Source organism: Lynx canadensis, chromosome A2 (genome assembly GCF_007474595.2).
Source record: "Lynx canadensis isolate LIC74 chromosome A2, mLynCan4.pri.v2, whole genome shotgun sequence".
Taxonomy (NCBI): Eukaryota; Metazoa; Chordata; class Mammalia; order Carnivora; family Felidae; genus Lynx; species Lynx canadensis.
The window spans coordinates 73,582,595-73,600,098 of NC_044304.2; the positions used below are offsets into that span (position 1 = coordinate 73,582,595).

Here is a 17,504-nt window from a genome sequence, read left to right on the forward strand (position 1 = left end):
ATCATGACCAGATGTGGCCCTATTTTTTTTTTAATTTCAGCTTTGTTGAGTTATAATCAACATATACAATTTTAAGATATTTGAAGTGTACATTTCAGTGATTTGATATATGTATTCGTGGAAGGATTCCCCCATTTAGTTAATTAACATATTCACCACCCTTTCTTTCTTTCTTTCTTTCTTTCTTTCTTTCTTTCATGAGAGAACATTTACAGTTTACTCTCCTAGCAAATTTCGATTATACAATACAGTATTTTCAACTGTAGTCACCATGTTTTATATTAGGTCCTCAGAACTTACTCATAGCTTATCTTATGGCTGAAAGTTTATACCCCTTTACCAGCCTCTCCCTATTTCCCCCACATCCCAGCCCCTGGCAACCAATTTTCTACTCTGTTTCTATGAGTTTGACTTTTTTTTTTTTTTTTTTTTTAAGATTCCACCTATAGGGGCACCTGGGTGGCTCAGTTGGTTGAGCATCCAATGACTCTTGATTTTGGCTCAGGTCATGGTCCCAGGGTTGTGGGATTGAGCCCCGCATCAGGATCCATGGGCTTGGGAGTCTCTCTCTCTCTCTCTCTCTCTCTCTCTCTCCCTCTTCCTCTTCCCCTCTCCCCCACTCACATGCTTTCTCTCTCTCTCTCTAAAAAAAAATAATAAAAATTTAATATTCCACATATAAGTGATACCATGCAGTATGTGTTTTTCACTGTCTGGGTTTTCACTAAGGAGTGTACCCTTTCTTGATGGCATCCTGGCCATATCCTGAAAACTGCCCTTCCCTAGAGCTAAGGACAGAGCCTCAGGGCCACATCTCCAGGTCCCTGGCTAGTATCCATCCCCTCCACCCAGTATGTTCTCTCCCCTTTGGTCAAATCAGAGGATTCACCTAGGAAGAACAGGGCCTGTGTTCAAGCCTCAGCCCTACCCTGAGCTGCAGTCTCAGGAAGGAGTCAGAGGGGTATGGTGTCAAGGTTCGAGGGACTTGGGACTGGCCAAGGACAAACATATGATCATGAGAGGCAGTAACACACAAGTTTTAACAGGGTTGTTCTCAAACAGGATTACATTCCAGAGCAAGTCTCTGACAGCATGAGACATAAGAAGTTTAAAGCGAGCAAATGAGAGGGATCCTTCCCATCCAGAAGAGGGGGGGATATGGGATGCAGAGAGGGGCTTACATGTTCAGCAACATGGTGGGGAGTGTCTGGGTCAAAGAGCAGCTTGGGGTCTTATAACTGTCAGGCTCTATCTTATCTCTGTCTCACAGATATGGGGTGAGCTGTGTCTTGCAAAGTATGCAAAGCAGACAGACTCTAAATGGCTAAAAATCTGCTTGTTTGAGTTACTTTTTAAATAAGAGGGTGTCTGGGGCGCCTGGGTGGCTCAGTCGGTTGAGCGTCCGACTTCGGCTCAGGTCATGATCTTGTGGTTCTTGAGTTTGAGCCCCGCGTCGGGCTCTGTGCTGACAGCTCAGAGCCTGGAGCCTGCTTCCCATTCTGTGTCTCCCTCTCTCTCTGTCCCTCCCCCACTCATGCTCTGTCTCTCTCTGTCAAAAATAAATAAACATTAAAAAAAAATTAAAATAAAATAAGAGGGTGTGTAAAAACTTGAGTTTTGTGCTGGTGGGCTCTTGAGCTAAGGGGTCTCAGCCCGCAGTGAAGAAATGAACGACCTAGGGACCCATACACGAAGGCCATCTTTTGCTCATTTACGGAACACATGGACCAAAGGAAGACAGAAAGGTCTGCTGATGGCCTTCCTTCTGCGTGTGACCTTGTCTCAGGATCCTCTCAAAGAGTAAGCGAAGGCATCTCATTGCAGATATTTTCCACCCTCGGAGGCCTTCTAAGCCTGCTATTCGAGGTCCTTCAAGATCCGGCCCCTGCTGGCTCCTTCGCCAGCCACTAAGAATTGTAATGACATAGTGAGGAGATAGTCTCCTTAGAATACAGCTTTCCTCACATCATAATCCCACTTGAAAGCCACATCTGTCTCCAGCATCACATGTTGTCTTCTCCCAGTGTCCATGTCTCTCTCTTTTCTTACAAGGACATCAGTCATATTGGATTAGGGCCCACCCTTAATGACTTCATCTTAAACTGATTACATCTGCAAAGATCTTATTTCCAAATGAGGTCATACTCACAGGTATGGGGGTTAGGACTTCAGCGTATCTTTGTGAGGGACATAATTCAACCCATAACACCAGGCGAGTAACTTCCTGTGAAATGAATGTGATAGAAATATATGGGAGCTTCCATAGACCTTTCTTAGGAAACAGCATGTGGGTTCCCTTTGTCTTTTCGCTGTCTCTTCCTCAATCCTATTGCCCAGAACTGGAAATCTGATGTTGAGGCCTTGGGAGACAAAGCAACAACATGGAGGTACCCGGGTTCTTCACAATGTGGAGCACACTTCTAGCCCTGGATGACCAACCTGGACTTGTACGTTAACGAGAAATAAGTTTTAGTGTTCGCTTTGATATACTAAAAATCAGAACTAAAATCGGAAACCATGCAAAGATTAGCATGGCCCCTGAGCCAAGATGACATATGCAAATTCATGAAGCGTTTCATATTTTTATGGATAGATCTAGACAGTATAGTGCTAAGTGAAATAAGCCAGTTAGGGAAAGACAAATACCATATGATTTCACTCATGTGTGGAATTTAAGAACAAAACAAGTGAACGAGGGGTGGGGGTGGGAAGAGAGACCAAAAAACCCAGAATCTTAACTGTAGAGAACAAACTGGTGGTTAGCAGAGGAGGGAGGTGGGGGGCTGGAGGAAACAGGTGGTGGGGATGAAGGAGGGCACCTTCAGTGACGACCACTGGGTGATGTATGCAAGTGCAGAATCACTACATTGTACACCTGAAACGAATATAACATTGTGTGTGAACTATATTGGAATTAAAATAATTTGTTTAAAGATAAAGGAAATTTCAAAGTGTATAAATCCCTTATTGTGGAGTTTCTACCCGGTGCGGCAAAACCCAGTTCTCATTAAGACACTTTGTGCCATCCTGGACTTGGGACTTCCCCGTGGGGTTTGGTTTCCCCTCGGAGTTACCAAGGGGAGGTAGCAAACTTCTCTGGGGATTCTATCATGTCCTCCCCTTCTCTGGGACACTCACCGGTGCCTAATCTTGTTCTGATATTTTTCTCCCTTCCCCAATTCAGAGGGTTTCCTAAGGCAGGGAAAAAGTTATTCCCTTACAGCCATCCAAATCTGTGATTTCTGTCATAAACTGCCGGCCCCAAGTCCCTTAGGGCTTTGACTTTTGAAACTCAAAGCCTTTATCTCTCATCCTGTTGTCCCAAGGATGTAATCTGAAAGTGAGAAATCCAGAATGGACATTTTTTTGTGTTGCTGTACTCCTCCTTTCTCTGGGGTCGTGAGCCCAGAATGCTATGCCGATGCCCTATTAGGGGAAAGGTCAAAGGCCCAGGAATGACCAGGAATGAAGACATGTTCGCTAATTTATCAAACAGGACCCTGCCACATGAGCATTCTCCTATATGTGGTGTCAGAAAATGCCTTTAAGAATCTTCCTCAAGTGAGCACGAGCCCCACATCAGGTAAAAAATCACGAGCCCCAGGTGAGCCCCACTTCTCTCTGTCTCTCTCTCTGCCCCTCACTCGTGCCCTTTCTCTCTCTCTCTCAAAAAAAAAAAAAGACTCTTCTCCAAAAGAAGAGTTCTGGGTTCAAATAAGTTTGAGAAACAGAGCTTTTTACCAGGCAAATATACACTGTGAAGTAGATAGAGTGCAGTACAGTAAAACCGTGGTTTGCGAGCATAATTCGTTCCAGAAACATGCTTGTGATCCAAAGCACTTGTGTATCAAAGCGAATTCCAAGCACCTTCAGCTCAGTTGTGATCCCATGACCTTCGGCGACACGTACTACTCGTATTGCGAGACACCGCTCCTTCATCAAGCTGAAATTTATTAGAAACGTTTGCTCGTCTTGCGGAACACTCGCAGAACAGTTACTCGCAATCCAAGGTTTTACTGTCACTCCTAAATGTATCTTTCTTTTCAGAACGATTTACAACACACCAAAGCACACGAGAGTTGTAAGATGCATCTCTACTAAGGTTATACGGGTGTGTTGTCTGGGAAGAAACATGAGCTGGTACAAACGGTGGCCTCTGGGGAGTCAAGGTGGGAAGTAGACTTCCTTCTCACTGTACCACTTTTGGTATTTGGGGCTTATGCTTTCTATGTGTAAGTGTTACCCAATGACCTATCACAGCCACTAACTCAGGAAATGAGCAGGTGAGCCCTGGTGCTGGCAAGCTGAACTGCCCTGTCCTGGAGAACCCAGGGAGCTGGACACAGCTCCTGGCTGGGTTTGCCAACCCTGTTGCTGACCAAACTCGGATAAGCCTGTCACAAGAGAAGCCAATAACTCAAGAGACAAGGGTTTGGAAAAGAGAAAGAGAGAAAGATTTATTTCAGGTGCTGGGAGCAGGGGGAGGTGCAAGAGAGCAGGCAGAGAGCAAGTGACCACAGCGGGGGATGGTAGTGTGTGTTCAGCATGGGATCGTAGGCAGGGGCGGGGACGTGGAGGGTGTGGTCTTCTAGGCATTCCGTTGCTATCAGGGCTTTCCTGACACGGCAGTTGGAATGTTCTGGTCATTGCAAAACATCTTCTTCAATGCCTCAAGAAAGTGCAATAAGAAATAAGAACAATGGGTTGCAGTTAGAGCATGAGTTAAGTGGTCCTGTCTACTTCTGGCTTTAACAGCTGGGGTTTATAGTTGAGCAAGAGGGCTTGCTAACATGTACATTAAAATAGATAAAATAGGTGTGCCTGGGTGGCTCAGTCAGTTAAGTGTCTGACTTCGGCTCAGGTCATGATCTCGCGGTTTGTAGGTTCGAGCCCTGCGTCGGGCTCTGTGCTGACAGCTCAGAGCCTGGAGCCTGTTTCGGATTCTGTGTCTCCTCCTCTCTCTGCCCCACCCCCCATGCTCATGCTCTGTCTGTCTCTGTCTCTCAATAATAAACGTTAAAAAATTTTTTTTAAATAATAAATAAATAAAATAGATAAAATAAACTGGTGGAAGCTTAGATAAGCCCCAAACTGGATATCGAGTTGACATCATGTTTAAGCAAACCCTCCTCGGGACTGATGGGTGCTGCTCTCTACTGAAGGTCATAGTCAGAAACATCCCTCAGAAGCTCATCACTGAGCCTGATGTAAGAATGACATTGAGGATGCTATGAAATAGGAAAGCAAGAAAAACAAAAACATCTGATTTAACTGCTCTGGATATAGAGCATGTTTTCAGAGCTCTAATGCGTAGTCAGAATTGAGACCCACTGGCTTCGAGAGGGAACTTCAAGAGGTCTCTATCCACAAGCCAGTTCTCTTGTTTTGGGCAAAGCACTAGGCAGGGGATATTCAAGAGTAAGACTCAGTCTCTATCTTCACATGGCTCCTGGAGCGGGAAGTCGCTCTGCTTCTTATCAGAGATGCTTCTGGAGAGAGCTGCTCCCCACACCCCACCACTCCCAGCTTCATTTCCTAAGAGCTGGGGTTGAACTGAGAAGGGTTTGCTCAGGGAGAGCTGAACTGAGATATTGTGTCAGCCTTGGAACCCTGAGGACAGGTGGCCCTTCCAGGCCCTTTGGGAGAATTCCACATTCCAGATCACACATTGCAGGCCTAGGAAATAGAGGAGGGGTACCTAGGCTTGTATAGCAGCCGGTCCAAATTTGCCCTAGAAAAGCCTTATTGATCACCAGCCCTCGAATGAATGAACGAACTATATATTTTTTGCGATCCTGATTCAGAGTCACAACGTTTTTAAAACTCTAGCAATGGAGAAATCATCATTTCTCAGGAGAGAGAGCATTCTGATTTTGGGAAATTCTATTTTATCTTAAAACTTTTATCCTGAAATGATTATGGGCTCGCAGGACACTGTAAAATTAGTACAGAGAGTCCGTGTACCCTTCACCTCACTCCCCCCCACTAGTGATATCCTATTTGGCTGTAGTATAGTTTCAAAACCAGGACATTGACCCTGGCATATTACTGTTCTTCTTCAGTTCTTATTCAGTTTTCCATCACTTCTTTTTTAATCTGAATTCATTTGTGTATGCAACTTGTATAGACCATATAATTCATTCATTTAAAGTGTAGAGTTCAATGGTTTTTTGTTTTTATTTTCTTTTTAACTTTTATTTATTTTTGAGACAGAGAGAGACAGAGCATGAACGGGGGAGGGGCAGAGAGAGAGGGAGACACAGAATCTGAAGCAGGCTCCAGGCTCCGAGCCATCAGCCCAGAGCCCGACGTGGGGCTCGAACTCACGGACCGCGAGATCGTGACCCGAGCTGAAGTCGGACGCTTAACCGACTGAGCCACCCAGGCGCCCCATCAATGGTTTTTAATATATTAAAAGAGTTCTACAACCATCACCACAGTGAAGGTAAAGCCTTTTTGTCACCCCAAAAAGAAACTTTCTACCAATCAGCACTTATCCCTTATTTCTCCCAAACCCTCAGCTCCAAGCAACTACTGATCACGGATCTGCTTTCTGTCCATAGAGATCTGCCTGTTCTGGACATTTCATACAAAAGAAATCATATCATACTTATAATCATATAATTTTAGCCCTTTGTAATTTGGCTTCTTGCGCTGAGGATAATTTCATCAAGGTTCATCCATGCTGCAGTGGGCATCAGTACTTTATTCATTTTTATTGCTGAATAATATTCCATGGAGTGGATATAGCACCTTTGTTTATCCACCTATCAGTTGTTTCCACTTTTGGCTATTATGAATTGGTTGAATTGATTGGCTATTTTATCAATTGAATTGATTGGCTACTATGAATTGATTGAATTGATTGGTTATTATGAATCGATTGGTTGTTTCCACTTTTGGCTATTAAGAACAATGTTACTATGAACATTTATATACAAGTGTTTGTGTGGATATAAGTTTTCATTTTTTTCAGCTATTCCATCTAGGAGTGGAATTGCCAGATTATATGGTCACTCTATGTTTAATCTTTTCAGGACCCACCAAACTGTTTTCCAAAGCAGCTATACTATTTTACGTTCTTACCAGCAGTGTATGAGGGTTCTAATTTCTCTACATCTTCACCAACACTTGTTATTATGTCTTTTTGATTATAGCCATCCTGGTGGGTGTGAAGTAGGATCTTATGGTTTTTTTTTTTTTTTTTTTAAGATTTTATTTTTAAGTAATCTCTACACTTAATGTGAGGCTTGAGCCCATGACACTGGGATCAAAAATTGCACGCCCCACCCACTGAGCCAGCCAGGTGCCCCTCATTGTGGTTTTGATTTTAATTTCTCCAGTGACTAAAGACATTGAGTACCTTTCATTTGCTTAATGACCATTTGCATATCTTCTTTGGAAGAAATGTCTGCTTGGATCCTTTGTCCATTTTTAAATTGGGTCATTCATTTTTTTATTGTTATGTTGTATGAGTTTTTCATATAATCTAGGTACAAGTCCCTTAAATATACGATTTGCAAATATCTTCTTCCATTCTTTATGCTTTCCTGGTGGTATTCTTTGAAGCACAAAAGATTTTAATTTTGATGAAGTTCAATTTATCTATATACTTTTCTATTGTTGTATATGTTTTTTGTCTTATAGCTTTAGAAGCCTTTGCCTAATCCAAGGTTATGAAGATTTATGTCTGTATTTTCTTCTAAGACTTTTGTTGTTTTAGCCCTTATGTTTAGGTCATTGATCCATTTCAAGTTAATGTTTTTGTATGGTATGAACAGAGTTCAATTTCATTCTTTTGTATGTGGATATCCAGTTGTCCCAGCACTATTTCGTTGAAAAACTATTCTTTCCCTTTGATTTGTCTTGGCACCCTTGTCCAAAATAGATTGACTGCAAGCGATTCTTCATTCTATTCCATTGATCGATTTGTCTATTCTTATGCCTTCCACACAGTCTTGATTACACTAGCTTTGTAATACATTTTAAAATCAGGACTTTGGGAGTGCCTGGGTGGTCCAGTGGGTTGAGCTTTCAACTCTTGATTTCAGCTCAGGTCATGATCCCAGGGTCATGGCATCTAGCCCGTGTTGGGTTCCACACTAAGCATGAATTCTCTCTGTCTCTGCCCCTCTCTCCACCCCTCTCTCCTGCTCCCATGCTCTTTCTCTCTCTCCCTCTCTAAAGAAATCAATAATAAAATATAATAAAATCAGGACTTTGTTCTTTTTGCAAGATTGTTTTGGCTATCCTGAATTTTTTGAATTTACATATGAATATTAGAATCACTTCTTGCAAAAAATCAGGGATTTTGATAAGGATTTCATTGAATATGTAGATCATTTTAGAAAGTACTGCCATCGAGGGGCACCTGGGTGGCTCAGTCCGTTAAGCATCCGACTTCGGCTCAGGTCATGATCTCGCGGTCCGTGAGTTCGAGCCCCGCGTCAGGCTCTGTGCTGACCGCTCGGAGCCTGGAGCCAGTTTCGGATTCTGCGTCTCCCTCTCTCTCTGACCCTCCCCCATTCATGCTGTCTCTTCCTGTCTCAAAAATAAATGAATATTAAAAAAAAAAATTAAAAAAAAAAAAAAGAAAGTACTGCCATCTTAGCAATATTAAATCTTCTAACCCATGAACACAGGATGTCTTTTCATTTATTTAGTTTGTATTTAATTTCTTCCAACAATTTTTTTTAAGTTTTCAAACCATACATTTTGCATTTCTTTTGTTAGGTTTATCCGTAAGTATTTTACTCTTTTGACACTATTGTAAATGAAATTGTTGTTCTTATTTTCAGTTTCAGATTGTTCATTGCTAGTATATAGAAATACAACTGATTTTTGCATATTGATGTTGTATTCTCAACCTTGCTGAATTTATTAGTTGTAATAGTTTTCAATGGATCCTTCTGGATTTTCTATATACAAAATCATGTCATCTGCAGATAGAGAGGTTTTTTTCCACGCATTTGAATTGAATTGAATTGAATTGAACGTTTATTTATTTTGAGAGAGAGAGAGAGAATGTGAGAGGGGTAGAGAGAGAGAATCCCAAGCAGGCTCTGCATTGTCTGTTCAGTGCCCGATTCAGGGCTCGAACCCACAAACCATCAGATCATGACCTGAGCCGAGTCAGCCATTTACCCGACAGAGCCACCCAGGGATCACTTCCATGCATTTTTAAAATAGACTTTATTTTTTAGAGCAGTTTTAGGTCCAAAATTAAGAGACGTATACTTCCTGCCCCTACAGGTGCATAGCCTCCTTCATTACCAACAATCCCCACAAGAGCGGTACATTTATTACCATTGATGAAGCTACATTGATGCATCATTATGACCCAGAATCCAGAGTTTACGTTAGGTTTCACTCGTGGTGTTGTACATTCTATGGGTTTGAACAAATTTATAATGATATGTATCCATCACTATGGTATCATACAGAATATTTTCACTGCCCTAAAAATCATCTGTGCTCTGCCTGTTCATTCACCCCTCCTCTCTAAACCCTGGCAACCACTGATCTTTTAACTATTTTTTTACCTCTTCCAGAGTGTCATGTAGTTGGAATTATACAATATGTACTCTTTCCAAGTTGGCTTCTTTCACTTAGTAGTGTGCATTCAAGGCTCCTCCAGGCTCATTTTTCTTTAGAACCGAATACTCCACTATTGGAGGTGCCACAGTTTATGTATCCATTCCCCTATCAAAGGACATCATAGTTGCTTCCAAGTTTTGGCAATTAAAAATTAACCTGCTGTGAGGCACCTGGGTGGCTCAGTCAGTCTGACTTTGGCTCAGCTCCTGATCTCATGGCTCGTGAGTTTGAGCTCCGCATCGGGCTCTGTGCTGTCAGTTTGGAATCTGGAGCTTGCTTCACTTTCTGTGTCTCCCTCTCTCCGTGCCCCTCCCCTGCTCATGCTCTGTCTCTCTCTCTCAAAAATAAATAAACATTAAAATAAATAAATAAATAAATAAATAAAGCTGCTGTGGGACACCTAGGTGGCTCAGTCGGTTAAGTGTCCAACTCTTGGTTTTGGCTCAGGTCATGATCTCACAGTTCGTGAGTTCAGGCCCCACAAAGGGCTCTGCAGGGCTCTGTGCTGATAGCATGGAACCTGCTTGGGATTCTCTTTCTCCCTGTCTCTGCCCTCCTCCCCCCACATCTCTCTCAAAATGAACACATAAACTTAAAAATAAAAATAAAGCTATCGTAAACATCCAAGTGCAGGTTTTGGTGTGGATGTAAGTTTTCAGCTTCTCTGGGTATATACCAAGGAACACAATTGTTGGATTGCATGGCATGAGGATAGTTAGATTTGTAAGAACCACCAAACTGTCTTTCAAAGTGGTTGTTCTCCCCCTCCCACAGGGGACCTCCGATGGGCAAAGAGAGCTAAGCCTGCCCCTCCCACCCCTGTGCACCTTGCGGATCCACCCCGGCTAATACACCAGATCCCATCGAAGCAGCACCACAAGCCTGGCAGTGTGCAAGTAGCCCAGACAGGGGCCACACCACTCCACAGTGAGTCCTGCCCCTGGGAGAGGGGAAGAGAAGGTACACACCAGTCTGACTGTGGTCCCAGCGGTGGGCTGGGGGCAGATATCGGGTCTGAATGCAGCCCCGCCCACCAACACAAGTTACTCCAGACAGCACAGGGGAAGTGCCCTGCAGTTTGAAGCCACCCTAGGGACTACCCAAAATGACGAAACGGAAGAACTCCCCTCAAGAGAAACTCCAGGAAGTAGTGACAGCTAACGAACTGATCAAAAACGATTTAAGCCATATAACAGAACAAGAATTTAGAATAATAGTTATAAAATTAATCGCTGGGCTCAAAGTGGCTGTTCCGTTTTGCATTTGCAGCAGTGAATGAGGGTTCTTTCTGTTCCCCATCCTCACCAGCACTTGGTGTTGTCAATGTGCCAGATCTTGGCCACTCTAATAGGCGGGTAGTGGTAGCTCCTTGGTTTAACTTGCATTTCCTTGGTGACATACACGACGTGCAGCATCTTTTCATATCCTTATTTGCCATCTGTATGTCTTCTGTGGTGAGGTGTCCGTTAAGGTCTCTGGCCCATTTTGTAACTGAATTGTTTTCTTATTTTAAAAAAAATGTTTATTTATTTATTTTTGAGAGAAAGAGAGAGAGTGAGCAGGGGAGGGGCAGAGAGAGGGGGAGAATTCCAAGCAGGCTCTAAGCTGTCAACACAGAGCTGATGCAGGAAACTATGAGAACATGACCGGAGCTGAAATCAAGAGTCAGACACTTAACCCGAATGGACCACCCCGGTGCCCCTGTTTTCTTATTGTTAAATGTTAAGTGTTCTTTGCATGTTTTTGGATAACAATCTTTTAACAGATGTGCCTTTTGGAAGTATTTTCTCCCTGTCTGTGGCTTATCTTTTCATTATCTTGACAGTGTCTTTAATTTGCATTTTCTTAATGGCTAATGATGATGAACATCTTTTCATGTGTTTGTCATCTAGTGTAATACCTGTTTATGTCTCTTGTCCGTTTCCTAATTGGGGTTTGTGTGTTACTGTTGAGCTTTGAGAATTCTTTATATATTCTTGATATAAGGCCTTTGTTGGATATGTGTGATCATATGCTTTAAAGATTAATTTCAGTTATGTAAGTAGTACCTGAATGCATTTCTTATTTATTTATTAAAAAAAATTTTTTAATGTTTGTTTATTTTTGAGAGAGAGAGAGAGAGAGAGACAGAGTGTGAGCAGGGCTGGGGCAGAGAGGGAAGGAGACACAGAATCCGAAGCAGGTTCCAGGCTCTGAGCTGTCGGCACAGAGCTCACAAACCGTGCTCGAACTCACAAACCGTGAGATGGTGACCTGAGCCGAAGTTGGGCACTTAACCGAGTCACTCAGGTGCCCCAAATGCATTCCTTATTTAAATATGGTAAAATAAATTAGATAAAGTTTCAATCCCTGAATCCTTTCCTTTTCCACCATCTGCCCAGTGATAACCATTATTATGTATATGAGGTATATAATCTAGATTTTTAAAAAATGCTTTTCTCAAGATATACAAACTCAAAGAATGTATATGGTGCTGTTTCATGTATGGGTTTTACAAAAAAGTTATACTGTTTGTATCACAGTGCAAGATGCATTTTTGAATTAAGGATATTTTAGAGAATTTTTTTTAAAGTTTATTTTTAAGAGACAGAGTGTGAGCGGGGAAAGAGTAGAGAGAGAGGGAGAGAGAGAGGATCCCAGGCAGGCTTCTCACGCTCAGTGCAGAGCCAGATGTGTGGCTCCAACTCACAAACCATGAGATCATGACTTGAGCTGAAAATGAGTCAGACGTTTAATGGACTGAGCCACACAGGCTTAGAGAACTTCTTAGGCTGACAAATAGTTGTAGTCTGTTCCTTTACACTGTTGAACTTTTATTTTTTTTTTTATTTTTGACAGAGCCAGAGAGCGAGAGAGCACAAGCAAGCAGGGGAGCGGCAGAGAGAAAGAGAGAGAGAGAGAGAGAAAGAATCTCAAGCAAGGTCTATGTTCAGCCCAGAGCCCAACCCGGGACTTGATCCCACGGCCCTGGGATCATGATCCGGTTGGAAACCAAGAGTTGGACGCTCAACCAGCTGAGCCGCCCAGGTTCCCCATGTTCCTTTACACTATTGTAAACGCACTGTATTGTATGACTGTGTTATGTTTTGTTTAACCACACCTCTGCTCCTAGACAAGTGGTTCCTGGTGCTTCTCCAGTGAACATTGCTGCAGGGAACCACCTTGAACATGACTCTGGGCACACGTGAGAGTGTTTCTTTAGTGAGACACAGAGAAAGGGAGTGTTGTGAGCATTAGGGCCCGTACGTTTTCTATTTTAATAGACCCTGCCAAATCGCCCTCCCAGCTGTGTGTGTTTCACCACGCCTTGGTCGACAACCTCATGTCTTTTGAATGAATGTAAGACCCACCATTTTGTATGCCAATGGCCTACCGACTGCAAAGAGGATGGCGGGGAAGATGAGTGGGACTTAGACATATTGCCGGTGAGGGAAAGGGGGGAGCTCACACTGACTGCCTTCTCTGCCACGAGGCCTGTGCCCCGACGCTTTCCGGTCATCTCTGTTAGGAACTGTCATTGACTGGAGGGGACAGAGGAGACGTGAAGATTAAGTTCAGTGCGGGTTCCAGATTAGACCGTGAAATAGATAAAGGGGGAACAGTGGTGAGATCTCACGTAGTCTGTAGCTTAACTGTTTTGTACCAGTGTTAATTTATTCCTTGTGACAAGAGTACCCTGGTTATGTTAACATAACCTGGGAGTAGCTGGGAGAAGGGTATGCGGGAACTCTGTGCAATCTTGGCAACGTGCCTGTAAATCTAAAATCATTCTAACATAAAAATTTATAAAAGACTGGAACATGCAATAAAATACGGTGTGTGGACCCTATTTGGATCCCAACAGAAACAAATGAAAAAGAGACTTTTGGGGGGAGAAAACAGCAAAATTTTGAATACAGACTAGGTATTAGACAATCTGAAGGAATTTTTAGGTTTGTTAGGTATGATGTCATATGTGGGAACAAAAATCACCTTCACCTATTGGAGGTGCATCCCGAAGTGTTTGTAAGTGAAGTGACGTGAGAGCTGGAATTTCTTTCGAAATATCCAGAAACGGGGTGCCTGGGGGGCTCAGTCAGTTAAGCATCTGACTCTTGATTTTAGTTCAGGTCACAATCTCACGGTTCATGAGTTTGAGCCCTGCGTGGGGCTCTGTGCTGACAGCATGGAGCCTGCTTGGGATTCTCTATCTCCCTCTCTCTGCCCCTCCCCTCATGTTCTCTCTCTCTCTCAAAATAAATAAATAAACATTAAAAAAAATTAAAACAAATAAATAAAATACTCAGAAATCATGGTGGCGCCTGGCTGTCTCAGTTGGTAGAACAAACATGAGACTCTTGATCTCAGGAGTTTGAGCCCCACATTGGGTGTAGAGATTACTTAAAAAAATAAATAGGGGCACCTGGGAGGCTCAGTCAGTTAAGCATCTGACTTCGGCTCAGATTATGATCTTGTGGTCCATGGGTTTGAGCCCCATGTCGGGCTCTGTGCTGACAGCTCAGAGTCTGGAGCCTGCCTCGGATCCTGTGTCTCCCTGTCCCTCTGCTCCTCCTCTGTTCATGCTTTCTCTCTCAACAATAAATAAACATTAAAAATAAGAAAATAAATAAATAAATAATAAATAAAATACACATGATGCCGCCTTTTTTAAAAAGTTAAAACAGGGGCGCCTGGGTGGCTCAGTCGGTTAAGCATCCGACTTTAGCTCAGGTCACGATCTCGCGGTCCGTGAGTTCGAGCCCTGTGTCGGGCTCTGGGCTGATGGCTCAGAGCCTGGAGCCTGCTTCTGATTCTGTGTCTCCCTCTCTCTGCCCCCCCCCCCCCCCCGTTCATGCTCTCTCTCTGTCTCAAAAATAAACTTAAAAAAAAAAAAAAAGCCCAAATGACTTTGGGCAAATCATTAAAAAAAAAGTTAAAACATTCAGAAACAAAAGAAAAGTGCTTATGGATGGGTAAAGTAAAATAATTTCTTGGGGTTACTTTAAAATACTCCAGAAAAAAAAAAGTAGTTGTGGAAAAAGATTAAAACAATTGGCAAATGTTGCTACTTACTGAAACTGGATGGAAGATACGGGTGTGCGTGAATGATTTTTTCCATCGTAAAAAGTTAAATAGACAACACAGCTCCGTGGATAGGAGTGGCTTAGTGACGCCCCACTTTTTTCACACTTCGATAGCACTTCCTATGTTGTTTGACGCTGTGCACAGAAACTGCTTCCTTTCTGGTGTGAAGGCTCCTTGCGGCTGTTTGATCTCTGCACCAACCTCACTCCAATCAATGCTTGTTGAGCATTAGTATGTATCAGGGGGACAGGCTGGTCAGTAAAAGCAACATTGTTGCTAACTCATTGAATACATAATCCAGGGGGGTCATCATGTCCTTGGGTCCTGAATTACTGGAAGCCAATGAAGGGAAGGAAGCCAGTGGCTTGGCCGTCTGCTTCTGTTGTCCTGTCTCCGTCTCCAACCTGGACTCTGACCTTTCTGCCTCCATTTTATAAGGATGCTTGTGATTACACTGAGTGCACCAAGATATTCCAGGATGACCCCCCATCTCAAGAGCCTCAATCACATTTGCAAAATCCCTTTTGCCATGTAAGGTAGTAACATATTCATGGGTTCTGGGGGTTAGGACATAGACATCTTTGAGAGGGTGTTGTTCAGCCTACCACATCTTTTTTTTGTTTTGTTTTAAGTTCTGTGTTTATCCTAACAAAAAAATTGGAAGTTAATGCGATGGTTTAAGCAAAGGGAGGACCTGATCAGCTCTGACCTTTGCTCTGACTGCTGTAGCCAGGATGGCCTGACTCAGGGCCAGGAGGGGAGCTGGAGTGGGTACAGTGAGAAACTAGGAGGCTATTGGAATAGCTCATTTTGCTTGCATGAGGATGCTGGTGGTAGAGATGGAGAAGAATGAAGAATTATGTTTGACGAATGAACGGATGGATGGATGAATGAATGGTCTGTCATAGAACAAAAGGAACCTGCTTCCTGGCATAGAGATTTCCACTCTAGAAGCACCCCATGCTGCTGCACTGCTGAGACCTGCCGACCTTGACCATCTCAGGATGGCCTTCCAAGGCCCACATAGTCAATGACCTCAGAAGGTTTGTGCCTTCTCTCCTAGAAGCCATTATCTTTGGCATCAGGACAATGACACAGCCGAAGCCTCTCCCAGCAGAGGAGCAAAGGCAGAAAGCAGTTGCTGATTGTCTTGAATGTTTCCATCTCTCTCTGGCAGACACCCAGTAGGGCATGGTGGGGCCCAGGGAGGCAACCCGGATATGGTGCTGGCTGGCGCTGGCCTTTCTGAGTCCTATGTTGATAGAAGCTCACGAATGTTACTCTGTCTCAGAATAAATACATACAACCATGACGTAGGTTTCACAATTTATTTGGCCCATCTCAGCATGTACTGTCCTTTTCATTTACTGTCACTTTTCTGAGATTTACAGCATTTTCCTTATCTCAGGAATGTTGTACGCTGGGGCCAGATAAGAGAGTGGCAAGGTATGATGTGCATATGTAGGTGCACGTACCTGTTTCACCCATGTGCTTCCCGTATGCTACTGGCCGCTCAAGAAGATTGCTTTTTGCGATCCCAAGCCGACCACTGGAACGGATGATAAAGGTGAAGAGGTGATTCTACTTTGGTGGTTTGAGTCAATGAGCCCCCCATCCTTCCCAAATGCTACCTCATGCATAGTGGGGGGTGCTGGTTCTTGGAGCTGGTACCTTGGGTTGCTTTAACTCAGTCAGTGGAACATGCAACCCTTGATCTTGGCGTTGTAAGTTCAAGCTCCATGTTGGGTGTAGAGGTTACTTAAAAAATAAAATCTTAAAAGAAAATCTTCAGGCCCAAAATTCTTCAGCAATGCTCAACTGTGTGCCTCCTGCACACCAAGTGTCAAAAGACGTTGAATGATTGGATCTCCCCAGACTCAGTCAATACGTGTCCTGAAGGCTTCCCCTAGGCTGGAGGGTTCATATCAGAGGCCAGAGTGATTACTTATGCCCATGTTAAGGATTCCTGACTTTGCCTCTCCCCCAGGGCTCCAGTGAGGCTGAGGAATCACGAGCTGTATCCGACCTGTCCTTCTTTCCACGATCCTCATGCCTAGTATCCCCACCTTGCTGGGAGGATTCCTGACTCTCATGAGGTACCAGAGTGGGATAGAACCGCAAGGAGTGGACTCAGCCAGCAGAGCAGGACTGTCTTGATTCTGCCTTTCCTGCTGTGACATTGCACAGGCCACCTGGTCTCTGCAGACCTCACTTTCCAGTTCCCGTGACTCGTCATCGGAGGGTCCATTCAGGGCTAAGATTCGCTGAGGACCGATGTGGGACAACCTGAATCTCTGGCTCCTTCAACAAGTTTCCTAGTTCCTTTTTTCTCACCTGTCAGCGTGAAATAGACGGGCTCAGGAAGGCATCTGCACGGTTTAATCAATGCCAAACAGAATGTCACACAGACATGGGTTTGGTTAGGAACAGGGGGCCAGGCACGGTGAAAACCTTCCTCTGCATATACGAAATCCATGCCCTGTAGCAAAAATGGTGAGGACTCGGGGCGCCTGGGTGGCGCAGTCGGTTAAGCGTCCGACTTCAGCCAGGTCACGATCTCGCACTCCGTGAGTTCGAGCCCCGCGTCAGGCTCTGGGCTGATGGCTCGGAGCCTGTTTCTGATTCTGTGTCTCCCTCTCTCTCTCTGCCCCTCCCCCGTTCATGCTCTGTCTCTCTCTGTCCCAAAAATAAATAAACGTTGAAAAAAAAAAATTAAAAAAAAAAAAAAATGGTGAGGACTCCTCCGCGGTCCTCACAGTAATCCTAGGAGGTAGGCCGTGCATGCCTGTTTTACAATCAAGAATCTGAAATCCGCCGACTCTCTCCTCAAGGCCGAGAGAAGC

The 17,504-nt window shown here is 43.8% G+C and overlaps 1 non-coding gene across 1 annotated transcript; it reads left to right on the forward strand.

The window, feature by feature from the left end:
* Positions 1–2,483: 2,483 nt before the first annotated feature.
* Positions 2,484–2,585, forward strand: LOC115509499. Its single transcript, XR_003967392.1, has one exon. It is a non-coding gene; the product is annotated as a U6 spliceosomal RNA (small nuclear RNA).
* The last annotated feature ends 14,919 nt before the right edge of the window (positions 2,586–17,504 follow it).